This window comes from Orcinus orca, chromosome X (assembly GCF_937001465.1).
Source record: "Orcinus orca chromosome X, mOrcOrc1.1, whole genome shotgun sequence".
Lineage (NCBI taxonomy): Eukaryota > Metazoa > Chordata > Mammalia > Artiodactyla > Delphinidae > Orcinus > Orcinus orca.
In genome coordinates this window covers 99,922,386-99,942,993 of record NC_064580.1, presented here as the reverse complement: position 1 = coordinate 99,942,993, position 20,608 = coordinate 99,922,386, and the positions used below count along the sequence as shown (strand labels likewise).

The following is a 20,608-nucleotide window of genomic DNA, read 5'->3' as shown; positions in this document are numbered from 1 at the left end:
TGCCCCCATGACTTCCCTTCTGTTACATCATAGGTTGAAACCAATACTTATTCACTGCCTTTCATATGTCCAATTTCAAACATCCCCACATCCTAAGTTTTAGTAAAGCTTTTTGGTTTTTATTTATTCCCTGTTCAAACAGTTTACTCTGCAGAATGAGAATAGATTAAAAGTTACTGTGGGGCTTCCCTGGTGGCGCAGTGGTTGAGAGTCCGCCTGCTGATGCAGGGGACACGGGTTCGTGCCCCGGTCCGGGAAGATCCCACATGCCGCGGAACGGCTGGGCCCGTGAGCCATGGCCGCTGAGCCTGCGCGTCCGGAGCCTGTGCTCCGCAATGGGAGAGGCCACAACAGTGAGAGGCCCGCGTACCGAAAAAAAAAAAAAAGTTACTGTGAAATTTTAATTAACAGAAAACGGAAACTCCTTCTAAAGCTTCTTAAAGGGGAAAGGAAAGCAATATTGACATAGAATTCCGTAGCTAAAAACAAACTATATTTTACATATATATGACTTATAAAGTTGTGGTTTACAATTAAAATATTGCCATTTAAAAAATTTCCCTAAAACTTTCACAAATTTGCTTTAAAATAACACAAAACCGTGCCTCGGAGACGCCACCGCCAGCACAGCCGGAGACCTGAGCCGACACTGGGGGCTGTCCGTGGGCCCCGCACTCCCTCGATGAATCGTAGAAGTCCCGTTGTATCAGAGTAAGATGGACGGTAGGTTTGATTGTGATTGTGGTGAGCTGGAGCCACCTGGTCACTAACGAAAGACATTTTGTTAACCAACCGCCCCCAGAGCTTCCTGTTGAAATATACAGCAACAAAGGAAGAAAAGAAGCAAAACGGAAATAGTGCTTGCCAGCACCTTAGAATGATGCTGCTCAGGACCAGTCCAACACTGAATGTATCTGCACTGCGAGGAGAATGTTCATAGAAGCCCGTTGTGTGCATATTTATTCACATTTTTGTTAAATGTTAAATCCTTCAGCACAGTAAATCTGAGTGTCACTTCATTCCGTTTGAGTTTCTTGAGTGTTTTCTTTAAATGTCTGCAGAGTTGCTGCCCCTTTCTTCACCTATGAGTACTGCAATCTTTTTAATTCTCAGTATGAGTAGAGCTTTTTGAGCTTTAAATCTAAGGGGAACTCAACAGGCCTGGTTGGCATATGCAATGAAACCACCTTGCTGTGGAAGCAAAATTATTATTTTTTCTACCTTTTTGAAAGATCTTTCCTTCTGATGCCAATTTTCTTCCTTATTTACACAAGTTCAACAATTTGAAAGGAAGAGGCAATAGTAAGGGTTTCAAAATGGCAGAGAAATTTAAAAGTCTCATGAAATCTGGGCTCTAGTTATATGGACTTAAAACCATTGGGTTGTGGAGGCAATGGCTTGGTTTTTTCTGCTGTAGACAATGACTGTGACAAAAGAGTAACCATCAAGAAAATTGTCCTTACTGATCCCCAGAGTGTCAAACATGCTCTACGTGAAATCAAAATTCTTAGACTTGACCATGATAACATTGTGAAGGTGTTTGAAATTCTTGGTCCTAGTGGTAGCCTGTTAACAGACGATGTGGGCTCTCTTACCAAATTGAACAGTGTTTACATTGTTCAGGAGTACATGGAGGCAGACTTGGCTAATGTGCTGGAGCAGGGCCCGTTACTGGAAGAGCATGCCAGGCTTTTCATGTATCAGCTGCTACGTGGGCTCAAATATATTCACTCAGCAAACGTACTGCACAGAGATCTGAAACCAGCTAATCTTTTCATTAATACTGAAGACTTGGTGCTGAAGATAGGTGACTTTGGTCTTGCATGGATCATGGATCCCCATTATTCCCATTAAGGTCATCTTTCTGAAGGATTGGTTCCTAAATGGTACAGATCCCCACCTCTTTTACTTTCTCCTAATACTTATACTAAAGCCATTGACATGTGGGCTGCAGGCTGCATCTTTGCTGAAATGCTGCCTGGTAAAACCCTCTTTGCAGGTGCACATGAACTTGAACAGATGCAGCTGATTTTAGAGTCTATTCCTATTGTACATGAGGAAGATTGACAGGAGCTTCTCAGCATAATTCCAGTTTACATTAGAAATGACATGACTGAGCCACACAAACCCTTAACTCAGCTGCTCCCCGGAATCAGTCGAGAAGCACTGGATTTCCTGGAACAAATTTTGACATTTAGCCCCATGGATTGGTTGACAGCAGAAGAAGTGCTTTCTCATCCTTACATGAGCATTTATTCTTTTCCAATGGATGAGCCAATTTCAGGTCATCCTTTTCATATTAAAGATGAAGTTGATGATATTTTGCTTATGGATGAAACTCATAGTCAGATTTATAACTGGGAAAGGTACCATGATTGTCAATTTTCAGAGCATGATTGGCCTATACATAACAACTTTGATACTGATGAAGTTCAGCTTGACCCAAGAGCTCTGTCTGATGTCACTGATGAAGAAGAAGTACAAGTTGATCTCGAAAATATTTGGATGGAGATAGTGAAAAGTATTTGGAGGATCCTGCTTTTGAGACCAATTACTCTACTGAGCCTTGTTGGCAATACCCAGATCATCATGAAAACAAATATTGTGATCTGGAGTGTAGCCATACTGGTAACTACAAAACGAGGTCATCATCATACTTAGATAACTTGGTTTGGAGAGAGAGTGAAGTTAATCATTACTATGAACCCACACTTATTGGAAAGAACAAAGCAAAGAAAAATCTGATAAGAAAGGCAAGTCAAAATGTGAAAGGAATGGATTGGTTAAAGTCCAATAGCATCACAGCAACTTGCTGAAAAAGAAAGGGAAAAGAATCAGGGATTTGATTTTGATTCCTTTATTGCAGGAACTATTCAACTTAATTCACAACATGAGCCTACTGCTGTTGATGACAAATTGAATGACTTGAATAGCTCAGTGTCCCAACTAGAATTGAAAAGTTTGATATCAAAGTCAGTAAGCCGAGAAAAACAGGAAAAAAGAATGGCCAATTTGGCTCAGTTAGAAGGCTTGTACCAGTCTTCTTGGGATAGCCAGTTTGTGGGTGATGGGGAGGACTGTTTTCTCATAAGTCAGTTTTGTTGTGAGGTAAGGAAGGATGAGCAAATTGAAAAGGAAAACACTTACCCCAGTTACCTGGACAAGTTCTTTAGCAAGGAAGAAGATATTGAAATGCTAGAAACTGAGCCGGTAGAGGATGGGAAGCTTGAGGAGACAGGAAGTGAGGAAGGATTTCTGAACAACAGTGGGGAGTTCCTCTTTAACAAGCAGCTTGAATCCATAGGCATCCCACAGTTTCACAGTCCAGCTGGATCACCACTTAAGTCAATGCAGGCCACATTAACACCTCCTGCTATGAAATCTTCCCCTCAGATTTCTCATAAAACATACAGCAGCATTCTGAAACATCTGAACTAAAACACTCAGCAGGCATTTCTTTTTGTATTCTTCATGAAATGTGTTTTGTCTTTGTTATTACTAGTGTTTAAGTCAGTTTTTTACTTGAATCAGATGGTGTCATTTAGAAAGCATTTTTTTCTTGGTTTTTAAAATCCAGACTTTTTTTCTACATGTGAGATGGTTTTCATTTTAACTGGCATGTCATTTGCACACAAAAATAAAGAATAGAGCAAAATAATGCAATGCGGGAGGAGACAAAAGAAATGCACTAAGACAAGTAAAAAACATTCTCTCATAGAACAATGATCTGTTTTACAGGAAACAAAAATCTTGCCTTGAAATTTACACAGTGAGACTACATAATTGCATGAAAATATATATTTTTTTCTTAAAATATTTTTCATTCTTGAGTATTTCCAAGTTTTTCCTACTGTACACATTTCTTTAAAACACATGATACCAGCAGCAACTGAAAATGAATGACGAATTTGGTACACATGTGTTATCTACCTCAAGGTAACAGAAGTATGTGGCAAAACATATACTACCCATAGTGCTTCACAATATGCACTTCTATTTAGCCAGCGTTTATTGCAGTATTCTTAATAAGATTCACTCACCGTTTATAAATGTTCTGGTATGCATTCTTTATAGTGAAGTGTTACTACATCACATCTTATTTATTTTAGCAAATCAATATATTTTCTGTATTTAATTCTAAAAAGTTAACTTAGTTTTTGAAATTTATTTGCAAATACACTTTTTCCATTTGGCACTATGGTTTGTTGTCTACTTAGCTGAATATATGTCAGCTTATCCTAAGGCTGTCCATGTACTTAATTTACTTAAGTATTCATTTTAAGTAAAGCGCTCACTGTGTATAGGAATTTGCATTTTGGAGGTACTTGATCTATCTATAAAGAAAAATTAGGAATTACTTTATTATAAAATGCTCCTAGAAGTCTTAATTGTGTTTATTTAAAAAGAAAACTGTAATGTTCGACATGTGTGCATAGAAGTAATTAAGGTACATAATTATTGTAGTTTAAAAGTTGTACATGATAAGACATATTTTGTTTCTATTGTATGTTTTTACTGAATGACCTATTCCCCATCCCAAGGCAAGCATGAATAAAATTAGGTTAAATGTAAAAATAAACAAAACAAAAAACCCCACAAAACCAGTGACAATATGTTTCAGGAGCCAAGTATTGAAGTAACTACTACATTGTATAATAGGCATGTTCTTTTCAGAGTAATACATTACTCAAATTATTAGTATGAATTGTTAATATGATAGAAATATATTGAAATGAATTTTAGGAGAATTGGTATATTTTATTAATTTATGGATTTATTCTCTTCCTTGTTCCAAAATAAGTTTAAGGTGTTTTACTGATGTGGCATTGATTTATGTATTTAATAAATATTAAGTTCTTAATATATAGTAGGTAGATGGAGATAATGATACAGAAGGCAAACATTATACTTGTTCTCATGATTTTATAGTATAGTGAGAAATATTATAAGATAAAAAACTAATTAAATAAATTAACTGGACAAAAGAAAAGCACACATGGAGTAGAAGGGCATTTTATTTTTTTTCACATGCAGCAATTAAGAAAGAAGAAAGCCGATGGAAAAACAAAACAAAACCAAAAAACAAACAAGGAAAAACTTGGGATTTTCAAACGGCATCTTAAACCAGAGAATGGCAAACATTTTCTGTAAAGGGCTAAGTAATATATATTTTAGTCTTCGCAGCTACTCAACTCTACTTTTGTAGGTTGAAAGCAGCCATAGGCGATCCTTGAAAGAATGGGTGTGACTGTATTCCGAGAAAACTTTATTTATCAATATCAGTAGTCACCAGGATTTGGCACATGGATGTAGTTAGCCAACACCTGACCTCAAGGGCTAGGAAGGGGGAACTGAGGTGTGGTTGAGGGTTGATGGAGATGATTCAGTATTTTTTTTTTTTTAGTAATACAACTTTATTCTTAAAATATCATATTTTTGTTTCAGAGCTAAATACTTTTTTGAATTTTATTTTTTTATACAGCAGGTTCTTATTAGTTATGTATTTTATACGTGTTAGTGTATATATGTCAATCCCAATCTCCCAATTCATCCCATCAACTCTCCCCGCCCGTCCAGCTTTCCCCCCTTGGTGTCCATACATTTGTTCTCTACATCTGTGTCTCTATTTCTGCCTTGCAAACCGGTTCATCTGTACCATCATTCTAGATTCCACATATCTGTTTTTATCATAAAAGGAGTTGGATTTTGTCAAATGCTTTTTTGAGTCTATTAAGGTAATCAGGTAGTGTTTTTCCCTTTATTCTGTTAATAAGGGGCATTATATTGATTGATTTTCACAGGTTGAACCAACTTTGCTTTTTTTTTTTTTTGCTGCCAAAAGCTTTATTGTTTCCATTTGGTCCAAGGCTTGGGAGAGGGCCCCAGGGTGGTTACAAAGCCCTAGTGGCTGCAGAGACGGGCTTCAGGCAGAAGCCCTGACACCAGGGGGGCTCCTCAAAGGCCTCTGGGCTCTGGAGGCTCCTAGTTGTGCTTGAGGGTGAGCCTTTCAAAGAGATACTGGCCGAGCCCAGCCTGGGACCAGCCAGCCTGTGGAGGTTAGTCGGGTGGTCGCCATCTGCTTGATGAGTTTCAGCTGCTCCTGCAGGAAGCGGCTCTCCAGGAAGTCACAGGGGTGCGTGTCTGCAGGCAGAACTCAGGGCTTGCGGGCCCGCAAGGGCCTGGCTCAGGCTCTTCTCCATGAGAATGGCGGCTTCCATAGCGTCCTGGGTTTTACCCCACTCATCTTGGGACGGCTTCTGCGCTCCCGGAGGAGGGTGCGGCTGCTGCACTGGTTTTGCATCTTCAAGAGACGTTGGGCGCCCTCGTGCTTCTCCTTGGCCAATTCACAGAAAAAGTGGCCCACGTTCTCCAGAGCCACATCCTCGCGGTGGAAATAGAAGCCCAGAGAGAGGTAGGTGTAGGAGGACCCAGATGCATGTCAACTGGGCGGTTGATGGCAGCCTCTACCTCAGTGGAATAATTCTGAGGAATCTGGGAGCTCATGGTTGATCAGTAATACGGAGTTAAGCTCAAAAAATGGCGTTGGCTGGTCCCGAAAGCTGAGGGTGGCTGAGTGGCTGATTCCGAAAGTTGCGACTGGAAAAAAGGTTGGAGGGTGGTTGGAGGCTGGAGCAAGGGGCGTCCCTCGGTCTGTTTTGCCCCAACACTGTTGAAGCAAAAGACAGATCCGCGGGACCGCCTGAGCGGCTTGCCCCAACTTCGCATTTCTGGGATAATACCCATTATATTGGTGTCCAACCTTTTTCATATATTTGCTAGTATTTCGTTAAGGATGTTTGCATCTATATTCATACAGGATATTGATTTATATATTTTTTTCCCTTATGCTATTTTTGTTTGGTTTTGGTATCAGGATATTATCAGTCTCATACAAAGAGTAGGGAAGAATTCCTCTTTTTAAAAAAAATTTTTGAAAAAGTCTTTGAAGAATTGGTGTTAATTCTTCCAGGGGACCACCAGACATGTCAAATAATGACAATTCTCTGGAAATGAGGCTCTGAAGGAGTGTGCTAACTCTGTTCCCTCTGGTAGGTATTGGGCTGCTAGTTTGCACTGAGATTGCAGGCTCTTGGTTTTCAAGGCTATGCCGGAGCCTGAGACGGGTAATGAAATAGGGCAAGTTAAAATGCTACAGAGACTGCTGCTCTTAGCAAAATTCAGTCATTTTTTTTGAATAAACACTCCCTGGATTGCTTTGAGCTTTTAAGTAACTTCCAGAGTCCTGAATTAGTTGATTCTGACAATTTTTGTAAAATTTCTTGTTGCTTTTAAGGAAGAGAGAATTTTGGAAGGACTAAAGACTTATATCCACATATAATTTTTGTGTTGTAAACACATCTTAAAATTTTATAATCTCACACAGTTTAGAAATTGTAGAAAATTTTGCACACTGAGATCGTATTACTAATATACAGAATGGAAATGGTAATTTTGAACAGAAGTATGAATGAGAATATGGAAACATCATGTTCATATTCATTTCCCAGTATCTAGGGGATGCATTATACACTGTTCTTCTAAATAAACCTATAGGTATATTTTATAATATAGTATTTTAACACAATTGTTAAATATTCGAGACAAATATTTTATGTCAGTCATTGCTTTATCTTGTAATTTTGCTTATGTTTGTTTCTTGCTGCAATTATTTTATCCCAGTCTACATTTTTAAAAAAATTTTATTGGAGTATAGTTGATTTACAATGTGTTAGTTTCAAATGTACAGCAAAGTGATTCAGTTATACATATATCCATTCTTTTTCATATTCTTTTCTCATATAGGTTATCACAGAATATTGTGTATAGTTCCCTGTGCTATACAGTAGCTCCTTGTTGCTTATCTGTCTTATATAGTGGTGTGTGTATGTTAATCCCAAGCTCCTGATTTATCCCCCCCCCACGATGTTTCCCTTTTGGTAACCATAAGTTTGTTTTTGATATCTGTAAGTCTGTTTCTCTTTTGTAAATAAGTTCATTTGTATCATTTTAAAAATTAGATTCCACATATGATTGATATATATTTGTCATTCTTTGACTTCACTTAATATGATAATCTCTAGGTCTATCTATGTTGCTGCAAATGGCATTATTCTGTTCTTTTTTTATGGCTGAGGAATATTCAATTGTGTATATATATATATATATATATATATATATATATATATATATATACCACATCTTTATCCATTCCTCTGGCAAAGGACATTTAGTTTGCTACCATGTCTTGGCTATTGTAAATAGTGCTGCAGTGAACATTGGGGTGCATGTATCTTTTCGATTTATGGTTTCTCCGGATATCTGCCCAGGATTGGGATTGCTGGGTCATATGGTAGTTCTATTTTTAGTTTTTAAAGGAACCTCCATACTGTTCTCCCTAGTGGTTGTACCAATTTACATTCCCAGCAACAGTGCAAGAGGGTTCCCTTTTCTCCACACCCTCTCCAGCATTTATTGTTTGTAGTCTTTTTGATGATAGCCATTCTGACCAGTGTGAGGTGATACCTGATTGTAGTTTTGATTTGCATTTCTCTGATAATTAGTTATGTTCTACTTTACCTTTAAAAAAAATGTTTCTGTAGTCAGAAATGTTATATTTTTATGTAGCCAAATCTCTCAGTCTTCTCATTTGTGTAATCACCTATGGTTTCTTCGTCTTAGATGTTAGGTAAATATCCAATAGTTGGCTAAATATCCTTTTCAATTTCTTCTTGTGTTTACTTGGATAGGTTTTAAATAGTCAACTTTTTAATCTTCCTAGAATTTATTTTCGTGTGTGAAATGAGACAAGAGTCTAAATTTATCTAACATGTTTTCTTTTATCATTGATTTTGATGTCTCATCTATCATAAATAGTATGACCTATTGCTGTACTTTTAACTTTTTAAAAAATGTTTTTATATGTTTAATCCTACATCCACACATTGTTATTATACTGGCTGTTGACTTAGAATATATTAAGAAATGACTTTTCTATTTCTGTCTTTGAAAAATGTTTATTAGAAATATGCATTGAAGTTTATTAAATGATTTTCAGGCTCTACGAGGATTAATTATAGTTTATTGTGTTTAACCTATCACAATGCCATATTTATATATTTCATAATATGTTTAAAAATCCTTAAATTCATTAGATAAAAAGAAACTAGCATTAGGTATATTTTTTTTTCCAGGAAACTTTACAGATTATGTCATTTATGCATCACAATAACCTCATAAATTAGTTACAGATCAAAGCCCAAAACCCCTGAAGTTTGGTGATATTAACACTGAAAGTGATGCAGTTGATAATTTGGATTTGAATATACATATTAAAAGCCATGACTTCACCCTGTTAATTCAGTTTGTATTGTGTTTCATTGAAAATTTTTCTATGTTAATAACTAGGGATTCACTGTATAATGGAGAGACAAACATGCAAACAAAAATTTCACTACAATGAGTTAAGTGCCATGACAGAGGTAGTGCACATGATGTTCTAGAAATACTGAGTATGATAAACTTAACTCTCCCCAGGTTTATAAGATAAGTCTTCTCAGAGAAAGCTGGAAAGGGAAGAAAGTGAAGTTTGGAGGAAGCAAGAGAGTTGGACAAAAGTCAAGGAGATCTGCAATGATGTCATAGAACACAATATTTGTGAATGAAGGAGTTAAAGAGCTGGAAGGAAGAACTTTAGATTGAGATGTAGGAAGTTGATTACAGTAGACCCGCTCTTAATTTTTGTCAAATTATAAGAGTAGCTATAAAAATCATGTGGCTCTGTGAATTTACAGTAACGTGCTTTAAAAATGTTTATTCCCACATTTGGCGTATATACTTCAACTATATAGTATTGTATACTTTCTCTACTGCCAGTTTTTTAGATTAATGCAGATTTTTTAGTCTTCCAGCTTCCCTTGTTATATCAGGAAGTTGGAAAGCAAGACTGAGAGTGAGTCTTGCCTTTTACCACTTTTCCATCCTAACCGAGGAGATAGAACTTAGGTTGAACATGTGAAAGGAGCAAGGTCAGGAATGACTGAGATGTGCCCTGAGGACCTCCATGTTCACTGCTTGTGCTGAACTTTTGCTGAACAGTCTAAATAAAACTGCTGAATAGTTGCTGAGTTGGCAAAAGGAAAAAAAAAATGCTGAGAACTGTACTTTTTCTGAACTAGAGAAAACATACCTTTCCGTAGTAATAGATGAGATATGCTCAATAACCCAATTGTATTTATAGAACAAATTTATCCTCCAATCCAAATTCTTGGGAAACAACTTGTGTAAGCCTGCATGAGCTTCCCGCTTTTTCCCGTAAAAACCCCTATCCATTTCCTCTGATGGGACAGTATTCTGTGTTCCTCTGGAATCTGTGTTCCCAGAATAGCAATTCTAAGACCCCAAATAAACTGCCTTTTGGACTCTTTATAGTTTGTGGTCCTTTGGGTTGACAAACTTTAGTATTGTTTCTCATTCTAGTCACATCATTGTAGTTTTTATAAACATTTAGAAGTTCTACCATGCATCCAATACTCTTTTTTAATTTCTGCTGGGGTTTTAGATTCTTTTTGTTTGATTTTATAGGACTTGTGTGAAATGCTAAGACCAGTTTCCAGCAGTTTTACATATTCTGATACTTTAAGGTACTTTAAGGTAAAAGCTATTCTTTTAGTTTTAGCTTAGGGTTGAGGAAAAGTATCAAGGAGAAAGGTGAGCCTGATTGTCTGATGTAGAATATCTTTTTCAAGTCATCATCCGAATATCTCTTTAGCCCTCCTAAACATTACATATTGATTTTGAAAGGAGACAGAATGGAAATTTATGGTCAAATAGCCCAAAATAGGGCAGTGCTATTAAGTAGAAGCAGATAAAAATGAAAGACTTATAGAAAAACACTCTGCTAGTTAACACAGTCATCCCTCAGTATTGGGGGTGGGGTTCAGATTGGTTCCAGGACTCTGGGCAGATGCTCAAGTCCTTTACATAAAATGGTGTAGTGTTTGCATATAATCCTCCCGAATGCATAAATCATATCTAGTTTACTTATAATACCTAGTACAATGTAATTGCTATGTAAATAGTTATAAGTACAATGTAATTGCTATGTAACTAGTTGCAGCTGTGTGGCAAATTCAAGTTTTGCTTTTTGGAATTTTCTGGAATTTTTTTTTTTTTTTTAAATTTTTGACCTGTGGTTGGTTGAATCTGTAGATGAAGAACCTGCAGATACAAAGGGCTGACCGTATTCTCTGGAAAACCTGGCAAGGATAAGTAAAACTTTATTTTAGTTAGGGAAAGGACTGTTTACAAAACAGAATACTATTTATTATATAATTTTCTGTGTGGAACTGTATATATACTGTATATACTGTATAATAATATATATTATATATATATATATTTATAAAATTATATATATATATATATATATATATATGTATAATAATCCCAGGAATAACCTAGCTAGCATTTCCCACAAAACTGGAAGAGGCATTTTTTAAGTTATAGAACTTCTACTTCCTAGCAGTTTTCTTTTTACCTCCTAGTTTCAAGTGACTATTTTCCATACTTCCCCTAGGTTTATGCTATTGTGTGCTGCTCTAAAGTGTCAGCCCTGGGAGAGAGTGGTAAGAAAGGAACAAAGCAATAGCTCACGACTATCAGGAATCCTATATTTGAAAATACTCAGGGGATGAGTTAGAGTGAACGATGATGATGAGTTAGGGTAATGGGCTTCCTGTAGGGGGGAAATTAATACACAACAAACCTCTCTTGTTCCTTTTAAAGTGCCACTGACACAAACCAGGCCCTAGCATCTTCTTTTGGTACCCTGAGTTCCCTGGTCGGGGGGGACATGAAATGGGGGAGGGTGTTGAGGATGACCGTTTCATGCTGAAGTCACAGAGCTCAGGTTCAAGGTAAAGCCTGCAAGACTGAATGGTTGCAGAACTGAAGGCTGCATCTTAGAAAGTGGAAGTACGGAACTGAATATGGACATGTGCACACATGTATCTCTTCCTTGTATAAAGTAATCAGTCTCTTGAACGATCACTTTCACCATGATAAGTTTGTCACAGAGGAAGGCAGTGGCCATAGCTGCCTGGTATTCTGGGCTGGTTCGAGGGGATAGATGCTGTGGTGAATGCAGGTATGTTCCAAAAATAAAAGGAAAACAGAGAAAGAGAATGAGCAAAATGAAAAAATAGGAGAAAGAGGAGAAGGAGAAACCAAAAATGAACAACAAAGAAAGAGTATGAGGTGGCCCTGCAGGTTTTCAGATGAAATATTCCCGCTTACACTCGCTCACTGTGTTTTGAAAATCAGTGTCACTTCTAAAGGAACTGTCCAAATTTTCCGGATATTCCTTCTCCTTCATCTGGTTGGTATGATGTGACTGCTTATGCTGGTAAAGGAAGCGGCTCATGGTGCCGATGATGGAGAAGATGATGAATATCACCACTGCTATTACTCCTCCGATGAGAGCCGAGTCACTTTGCACTGCATTGGTGGTTCATCTGTCTTCTCAAAAAGATCTGATGAAGAATGCACCATGGTCACTGCATTCACATCCGAATCCATCATTGAGCCACAGCTGGATTCTGTCAAGATCCCTTGGATGGTTACAGGTGCGGTGGTGGCATGGCACAGGGCTGCCTTCAGTGGTGCTATGTGGTTGTATTGGACTGAAGCCAGACAGCTAACAAAACCCAGGGTGTTTGCTTTAGCAACTTCAGAATCCAATCGAAGATTCTCTGTGACTTTGCCCAAGGTGAGGGACCTGATAGCCCTGAACTCAACTTCTGAGGAGAAGTTATAACTGAGTCAGAGTTGCTGATCCATCTGAATGGTAAGCCCTCTGCCCTCTCAGTTAATCTTCAGGTGGTGCAGTCTTCTCTTGGCAAAGTTCTCTGTATAAATGGTGAATACATGGGTTTCTTCCTTGCTTAGCTGGTAGTGAACTTGTAAGCTTCCTGCTAGTGTTGGAGGGTCTGCAGAGGCGGGGGGGTGGCTGTGTCCCACCGCGAGGACAAGGACACTAGCAGCAGAAGCTCTGGGAAGCACCCCCTGGCGCGAGCCCTCTCGAAATCCTTATTTCTTGAGTCTGTTTCTGACATTATTTAATCATTGAGGTTGTAGTTTTAATGTTTGCATGCATTAATAAAGGAGATCGTGAAATATATTTTGGATGTGTATGATGGATTTTGGGTAGATTTTCATCTACGGGGTGGCGTGACTTTTTATGAGTGCAAAGAATTTAATTAGATGAAACTATAAAGACCTTTTTGACTACCTAAGTCTGCAGTATGTTTAAAAAAGTTAATCATAAACTTAAATATCAAAGGACATTTTGTCTGGTAAAAATATTCAAATACTTATTATACTGTTCGTTGTTTTTTACTTTTATTTAACAAAATATCCACTCTTTAGCATAATAATTCAATTTATAAGCCAGCGTTACTTGGGAAGTTTGGAAATTAGTATCAGCTACTTCAATTCACTAACAGTTTATTTGAGTTTAAGATGGCATTTTCATCATTCTCTTTAAACATTCTGGATCCATCTTAGCTACTAGACAATGTCTTCATAGAATATGGCCCAGTTTTCATAATGTAGGTTTGTTAAGTGTATAACCCATATAAGGGATGGAGAACAAAATTGGGGTAACCAAGGAAGGAGTCATAGAGTTTCGGGGTGGCTACCACTCTAGATAATGATTTCTACAGAAAAGCAGTTTAGGTGAGTAAATAACCATTCACAGAATACTAAGGGACATAAGAGAAGGTAGTGGGACTAAAAATATCTCCAAAATTGTGGCTGCATAGAGACAGTAGGAAAAAAAGTGACCCTAGGAAGAAATGGTTGTTTTGCCATGAGGAACCTTGAATGTTTGGAGCATGAACCGGTGGTTGTTAATAAATAGATTCCATGTAAATGACTAATGAAGGCTCATGCTGGGAGCAAGTAGTAGCTTTCCAGAAAGCAAAAATGTTCCCATGAAGAAGCTTCCTGCAATAACTCCTCTCCTATCTTCTATTCAGACTATGCATTTAGAAATATAGTGACATAAAACATTTAGCCTTGAGAGACAAACTGTAGATTTAATATGCTAATATATTTCTCAGTGAATTAAGTCTTCGTAATGAATGCCTGCAATGGGAATATTATCATGACTTTTTTTTCCATAAGGCAGATATTGTCATGATTAAAGTGACGAGAAATGTCATGTAAAGGTAAAGAGGAAATATGTAAGGTTTTCCCCAGTATGAGTATTCCATATTTATATGTGACATCTGTATGTTCTTTGGATATTTTGCTATATTTCTATTGTCATTGTACTACTTAAATATATGTCATTATCCAAAGACTTTAAAGGATTCTATAAACATTAGCATATTAATCCTCTAAAAAATATGTAGTGGGGGGGTCTGGGGAAAATTATGAAAAGATGAAATTGGTCCTTGGACACTTTCATTACTTTCAAACCTCTTTTTCCCATTTATAGTACCTATATTTTAATTAAGCAATTTGAATATAAATTAGATTTCTATGATTGGAATTGTAGGGAAGGCAAAGTGACAGGGAACAATTTTGGCTGGTGTGGGAGGACAAAGCAACTTTCGCAGTGTCCCTCAAATTACACCTGATAAGAGGCTTACTCTGAAGTTCTAAGAATTCCAAGAACACACTTAGCCATTCTATCTATGATATAAGCAGTTTGTTAGTCTAACTATGTCACATTTTATCTGTTATTGATTAATATTCAATATAATATATAAAATATTTTTATAAATTGGTTTTTAAAAACAGAAACTATACATTTTAGCTGAACCATCACTATCATATAATCACTTTGGGGTGAAGTATAAGAATTTTTCTTTTTTTGTGTGTGTGATGAAAGTCTTGGTTCAAAATTGAAATTGAAGACATGAAATGGCAAAAGAAAAGGTGTTGAGACAGTTACAGGGATGAAAATAGTGGATGGATGGTGAAACCATATGACAAGAGAAGGCCCTGAGCCCTGGTTAAGGAGGCAACAAAGGTTAATCAGGAAATGAAGCTGTTATGTCTACACCTTGAGGAATAGATGAATCTTTTAAAGTATGAAAATCAGATAGGCAGGGGGAAAAAAAGGGAAAAAAGGCAAGAAGAAATGGCTGGAAAGTAAAATGGAGCAATTGCGGCACCCCATGGGACTCAGCAGGATAAACAGGGAAAAGTCTCCTTTAACCCATTGGTGAATCCCAGTTCTTGTCCTGCCTGTTTCCCTCAGATTAAATGTACTATCTGGCTACATTCCTAACTTTCAACCTTTATGTTTTATTCCCTGGATTCTGATCAGCTTCCTTTTGCTTTGGCATGGCTTTTTCACAAACAGATAAGCTTTCCTCTTGGCATAAAAATATTCATAAGATCTGAAGATAAAAAGCTCAAAGTGGTGAAAAAGCTTGCGGCCTGGATTTTAGATTTGGGTGTCATCGGCAGATGGTAGCTGAGAATATGAAAGTAGATGTGTTGTCCAGGGAAAGACTGTAGGGGAAGTAGACACCGGACCAAAGACTTTGATAGCTTTTTGAATTACTTTTTACCTGAAATTATGGTACTGCAACAAGTCCCTAGAAATACCAGTTGCAGGCTGATTTTCTCCTTCTAAAATGTAGATTACAAAAGCTTACTCCAGAATCCATATACTAAAGCTGAAGGCTTCTAAATTTTTATTTTATTCCTTTTGATCACTTTAATGTCTTTTGGATATTGCAAAGTTTTACAAAATCAGAAAGTTATTATATACAATTTTAACATTACATCATTTTGGCAGCAATTATTTCTTAATGATTTTTATTCTTCTTATCTCAACAACCTTATATAAAATAAAAGCATGCTATTCTTAGATTCAGCAACATTTAATTGCTAGTTCAGCATTGTACAACCTCTGCTCTTACACTATCGTGAAATGAACACAGACTTTGAAACTAGACAAACCTGAGTGTGAGACACAATTTCACTAGCTTAGGTGTCACCACCTCCATGAAGCCATTAGCTAGTTTCTTTTTGTCTTCTCAAGAAACTGACATAGATCTAACTTGACATTTATACCACCGTGTATTAAAATTATCAGCTGCTGTGTCAGTTTCCTTCATTACGACTCCTAACAGGCAAAGGAATATGTTTATTCAACATAGAGCTCAGCACGTGTAGGTGCTCCTTTTAATGTTTGAAAAGACAGATGAATAGACAATACTCAAGTGGCTTGATTTATCTTTTTCTTACAGGAAGAATGAAAAGAGAAGGATGGTAACCTTTTTTCAGCTATGTAGATAAAAAGAACCTAAGCACACTGTGTCAGTAAAATAAGACCAGAAAATGTAAAGCTAAAAGGCATTATCCTGAGCAAAACTCGATGAAGTAAGTAGAGACCCTTATCAACAAAATCTCTGATTGTCATCATGGGCTACATAATAATTGTCATCTGGTTAGGGAGACAGAGGAGTTTCTAGAAATTAATTTGGCTCTTTGGAAATAATGGAGCATATTTCTGAGAAGAAGGTAAATTGTGAAACTCTATGGCACATTCTAAGATGACTGCCCCCCTTTTGTATTTAATTAGCTCATATTCCTAATGGAAGTGTCAGGAAATAGCACAGAAACTCCGTGCAAAAGCTCCTGACCTCACTCTATGATTTCCCATCTCTGTGTTTAATAGTATCATTAGACCAGACTTTGAAGTTGGCTTCCATAGAGACTCCTATTTGCTCAAGTAAAAGGGATAGATGAGAAAGCTCATTATCTTGTATTTGGAACTTTATGCAGCTCCATAAAATTGTATATGAATACCTCATAGCTGGTGCTAAATATTCACTAGATAGCTCCCATAATTCTATTGCAGAATCCCTGATTGCTGATTCCAAAATTACAATGCCTCAATTTAAAATAAGTTATTAGGCTCTCAGGAATATGGTAAAAGTTTCATAAATGGACCTTTTTGGAATAGGGGAAATTCTTTATTGTCTCTATACCTCATTGCACTACTACTTTCATCAAAGATGCTTTGTGACTTAGAAAATGCATCCAAATTTAGGGAAACTGCAGTAGTCTTCTAAAATTAAAATCATTCATTTGAATAAATAAATAAATAAATATATATATATATATATATATATATGTATACAACCAGGTTTTCCTGATGATAAAGTTCTTTGCACAGTTAGAACTTGTCAAAGGGGTTATAGTTGTCCATAAATGCTCAGATTCTATCAGAGAGTGGATGTTTAACTTGGTAGGAACTAACTCATAAAATTAGGCGAATCTAATTAAAGTATGCCTTGCTAGCATGGAGGCAAATATGTCACCATGATGGTAAAGAACAGGGCAGAAAAGCTAATCTTGATTGGAGCTCATCTTACTGCATCTAGGCATCACATCTATCCATAGCAACAAATGATCTTGCATTCCTTTCTATCCTAGATTCCATGTAAATTGCTTTTTCTTGGATGCATTGATGATGAACTTTGGGGAGAGCCTGTATGATTCTGAGTGGAATCTCTACTGTGATCTAGGCAGATGTCTTCAAATGTTTATTGGTTAATGTTGTATGTCTGGGCAACATAGGAAAGCCAGAGGAAAAAATTAACACTGGAAATGACACTTGAGGGAAAAAAATCATAAATTAGGGCTTGGTATCTGTGTTAATGTGTAGGTCTGCTCTTCTCTTCTCCACTGCCTAATAAAGACAGCTGAACATTCTCAACTACCTAATAGGGGCTCCCTGTGTTCTTTACTGTTGCATTATGTTCCCCACTGCTTGAAAGGCTGCCTTGAGTCCCTCTGTGACTAGCATGAGCTGACACACACACGGAAAGGCTTATTGAGCCATATCTTATAATGAAGTGAGAGTTGCCTCAGTCATAGGAGGGCTAAATAAACTGCCACAAAAACTTGTTCCTATGGAATGGGTGCTTTTCTAGCTTACTCTAATGTTGACACACCCAGTATTCTTACCACACAGGGTTAATTTCCCTGATCACATCATGTATTCTTATTTACCACTCATTTTTATGTCATTCCCACTACTTACAATGTCAAGCCCTACTCCTTCTCTGCCTGTCAAAATCCCATATTTTAAGAACTCTCTTGGCCAGCATATGGAATAGTGCTTCATACACAGTAGATCCTAAGTGAATACTAGTCATTGAATAAATGAATGAATTAATGAATGAATTAGTGAATGAAACTTCTGAGCTGATATATTCCTATCGGAAGTTTGTATATACTTCTAATTTAGCATCTATCAAATATTATCATAGTGGAATGTATATAAACATATGGATATATTTATAAATATATAAATATATACTTTTCCTAGTACTTGTGTATTTCAACATGGCTCTTCAATGACTAAAAACTTCATTGCATATTATAATTTTATTAAATGGGAATGTGAACAGAAGGATGCATAACTTAAGGGATTTGACTGATGTGTCAGAACAGTAGTATGTTGCCTACACACAAAAAACTTTCACGTAGTGCATATATAAATATGTCCAGGTGTGTGTGTGTGTGTGTGTGTGTGTGTGTGTATATATATATATATATATAAATAAAAAATACACAGTAAGTGTCATACTTGGTATTAACTTGTTTAATGACTGATAAATTCAAGTCTATAATACTTGTTATATCTTTTCATTTAATGAATTTTTTGTAGTCTATTTTTAGATATTGAAGAGTTCATTTTTCTGCCCATTGTGGGAAAGAATATGTACTAAAATTTCCAAATATCCCTCAAAAAAAGAAGAAAGAATCTTTGTAATTAAAATAAATCTTTTTATTCTTAAGGGAGGAGGGATTTTGAGTGACTCTTGACCTTATGGCTCCTGCCAACCATTTGTAACTCACGAGTGGTGATATAAATCATGCTAATAAATGCCAAAGAATGCATAATATTTCAATTTGCCTTATTGTCACTTTATTATTCTGAGTGGCATTCCTTACTAGAGAGCTGTGCGGAGACTGTTTACCTGAAAAATATCATCTTTTTTTTTATTGAAGTATAGTTGATTTACAATGTTGTGTTAGTTTCTGGTGTACAGCAAAGTGACTGATATATATATATATATATATATATATATAAATAACTGAATAATATATATATTCTTTTTCAGATTCTTTTGCATTATAGGTTATTGCAAGATATTGAGTATAGTTCTCTGTGCTATACACTAGGACCTTGTTGTTTATTTTATATATAGTATTTTGTATCTGATAATCCCAAACTCCTACTTTATCCCTCTCCCCCTCTCCTCCCCGATTCCCCTTTGGTAACCATAAGTTTGTTTTCTATATCTGTTTTGTAAGTAAGTTTCTGTTTTGTAAATAAGTTCATTTGTATCATTTTTTAGATTCCACATATAAGTGATACCATATGATATTTGTCTTTCTCTGTCTGACTTACTTCACTTGATATAATAATCTCTAGATTCATCCATGTTGCTGCAAATGGCATTATTTCATTCTTCTTTATAGCTGAGTAACATTCCATTGTATATATATATATACCATATCTTCTTTATCCAAGAATATCGTCTTGGAGAAATTAACACATTGAAACTAAAGTTTTCTAGCCCTTGAAATTCACTAATAGTAACTTTGAGGTTCAAGAAAATATCATTTGAGTTTGATATTGTCTCAATGAGTCCCTCTCTGACTGTTAATCCTTAGTCATCCCTCCCTTTTCTCACCTCACATGACACATTGTGTATGTGTCACTTGGTCTAAACTGCTTTGCATTGTTTTTTATCTCTTTCTATAAACATCAAGGGTAGAGATCATGTCTTGTATCTCTTTGTCACTTGAGCCTAGGTACATAAACATTTGAAGGGGAGGAGAATGAAAATAATTGGGGGGGCTCTCTCTCTGTCTCTCTGTTGTGTTTTTAATAGCAAGGAAATAGTCATAAACTGGTATGGTCAAAGTTTAAGTAAAATTTAGACTATATAGACAATATTGAAATTTAGAATGGAGAGATAATTTTAAATATAATTAATTCAATGCTATATAGTGCTGAAGACTTGAGCAATGTTCTCCTTTTGTGGGGAGAAATACATATATACTGTATATAATATATATATTTACACACTACTATGGGCTATTTAATTTTATGTAAATAACTCTCAAAATAGTTTGTTCAATAATTAACCATGGAACTCACAGGAGATGTTTCTTAATGTTTTCAGAGTCAAGGATTTAGAAATAAAAGGTAAATATGTACAGTGAGAAAGTTGTTTTTAGTGCTATGATAATGCACTGTCTTTACTATGACCAACAACAGCATATTACGGTTAAGCAGTGTTTTTATGTGATAACTAATGCCGCAACATATTTAACTTTGTATAGAAAATATGGTGGGTTTTAATTGTAATCTGAAGAATATAAGCATTACTTGAAAGTTCTTTGTGTGTCGGCAACATACTACTGTTCTGACACATCAGTCAAATTCCTTAAGTTATGCATCCTTCTGTTCACATTCCCATTTAATAAAATTATAATATGCAGTGAAGTTTTTAGTCATTGAAGGGCCATGTTGAAATACACAAATACTAGGAAAAGTAAAGAA

The 20,608-nt window shown here is 36.3% G+C and overlaps 1 protein-coding gene and 2 pseudogenes across 1 annotated transcript in view; 1 reads left to right on the top strand and 2 right to left on the bottom strand.

Annotated features, from left to right (window-relative positions):
* Positions 1 to 20,608, bottom strand: part of HTR2C (5-hydroxytryptamine receptor 2C) — a 231,387-nt gene that overhangs the window by 56,997 nt on the left and 153,782 nt on the right. The window lies entirely within an intron of this gene.
* Positions 1,317 to 3,438, top strand: LOC101284374 (mitogen-activated protein kinase 6-like; annotated as a pseudogene).
* Positions 5,678 to 6,504, bottom strand: LOC125962896 (ferritin light chain-like; annotated as a pseudogene).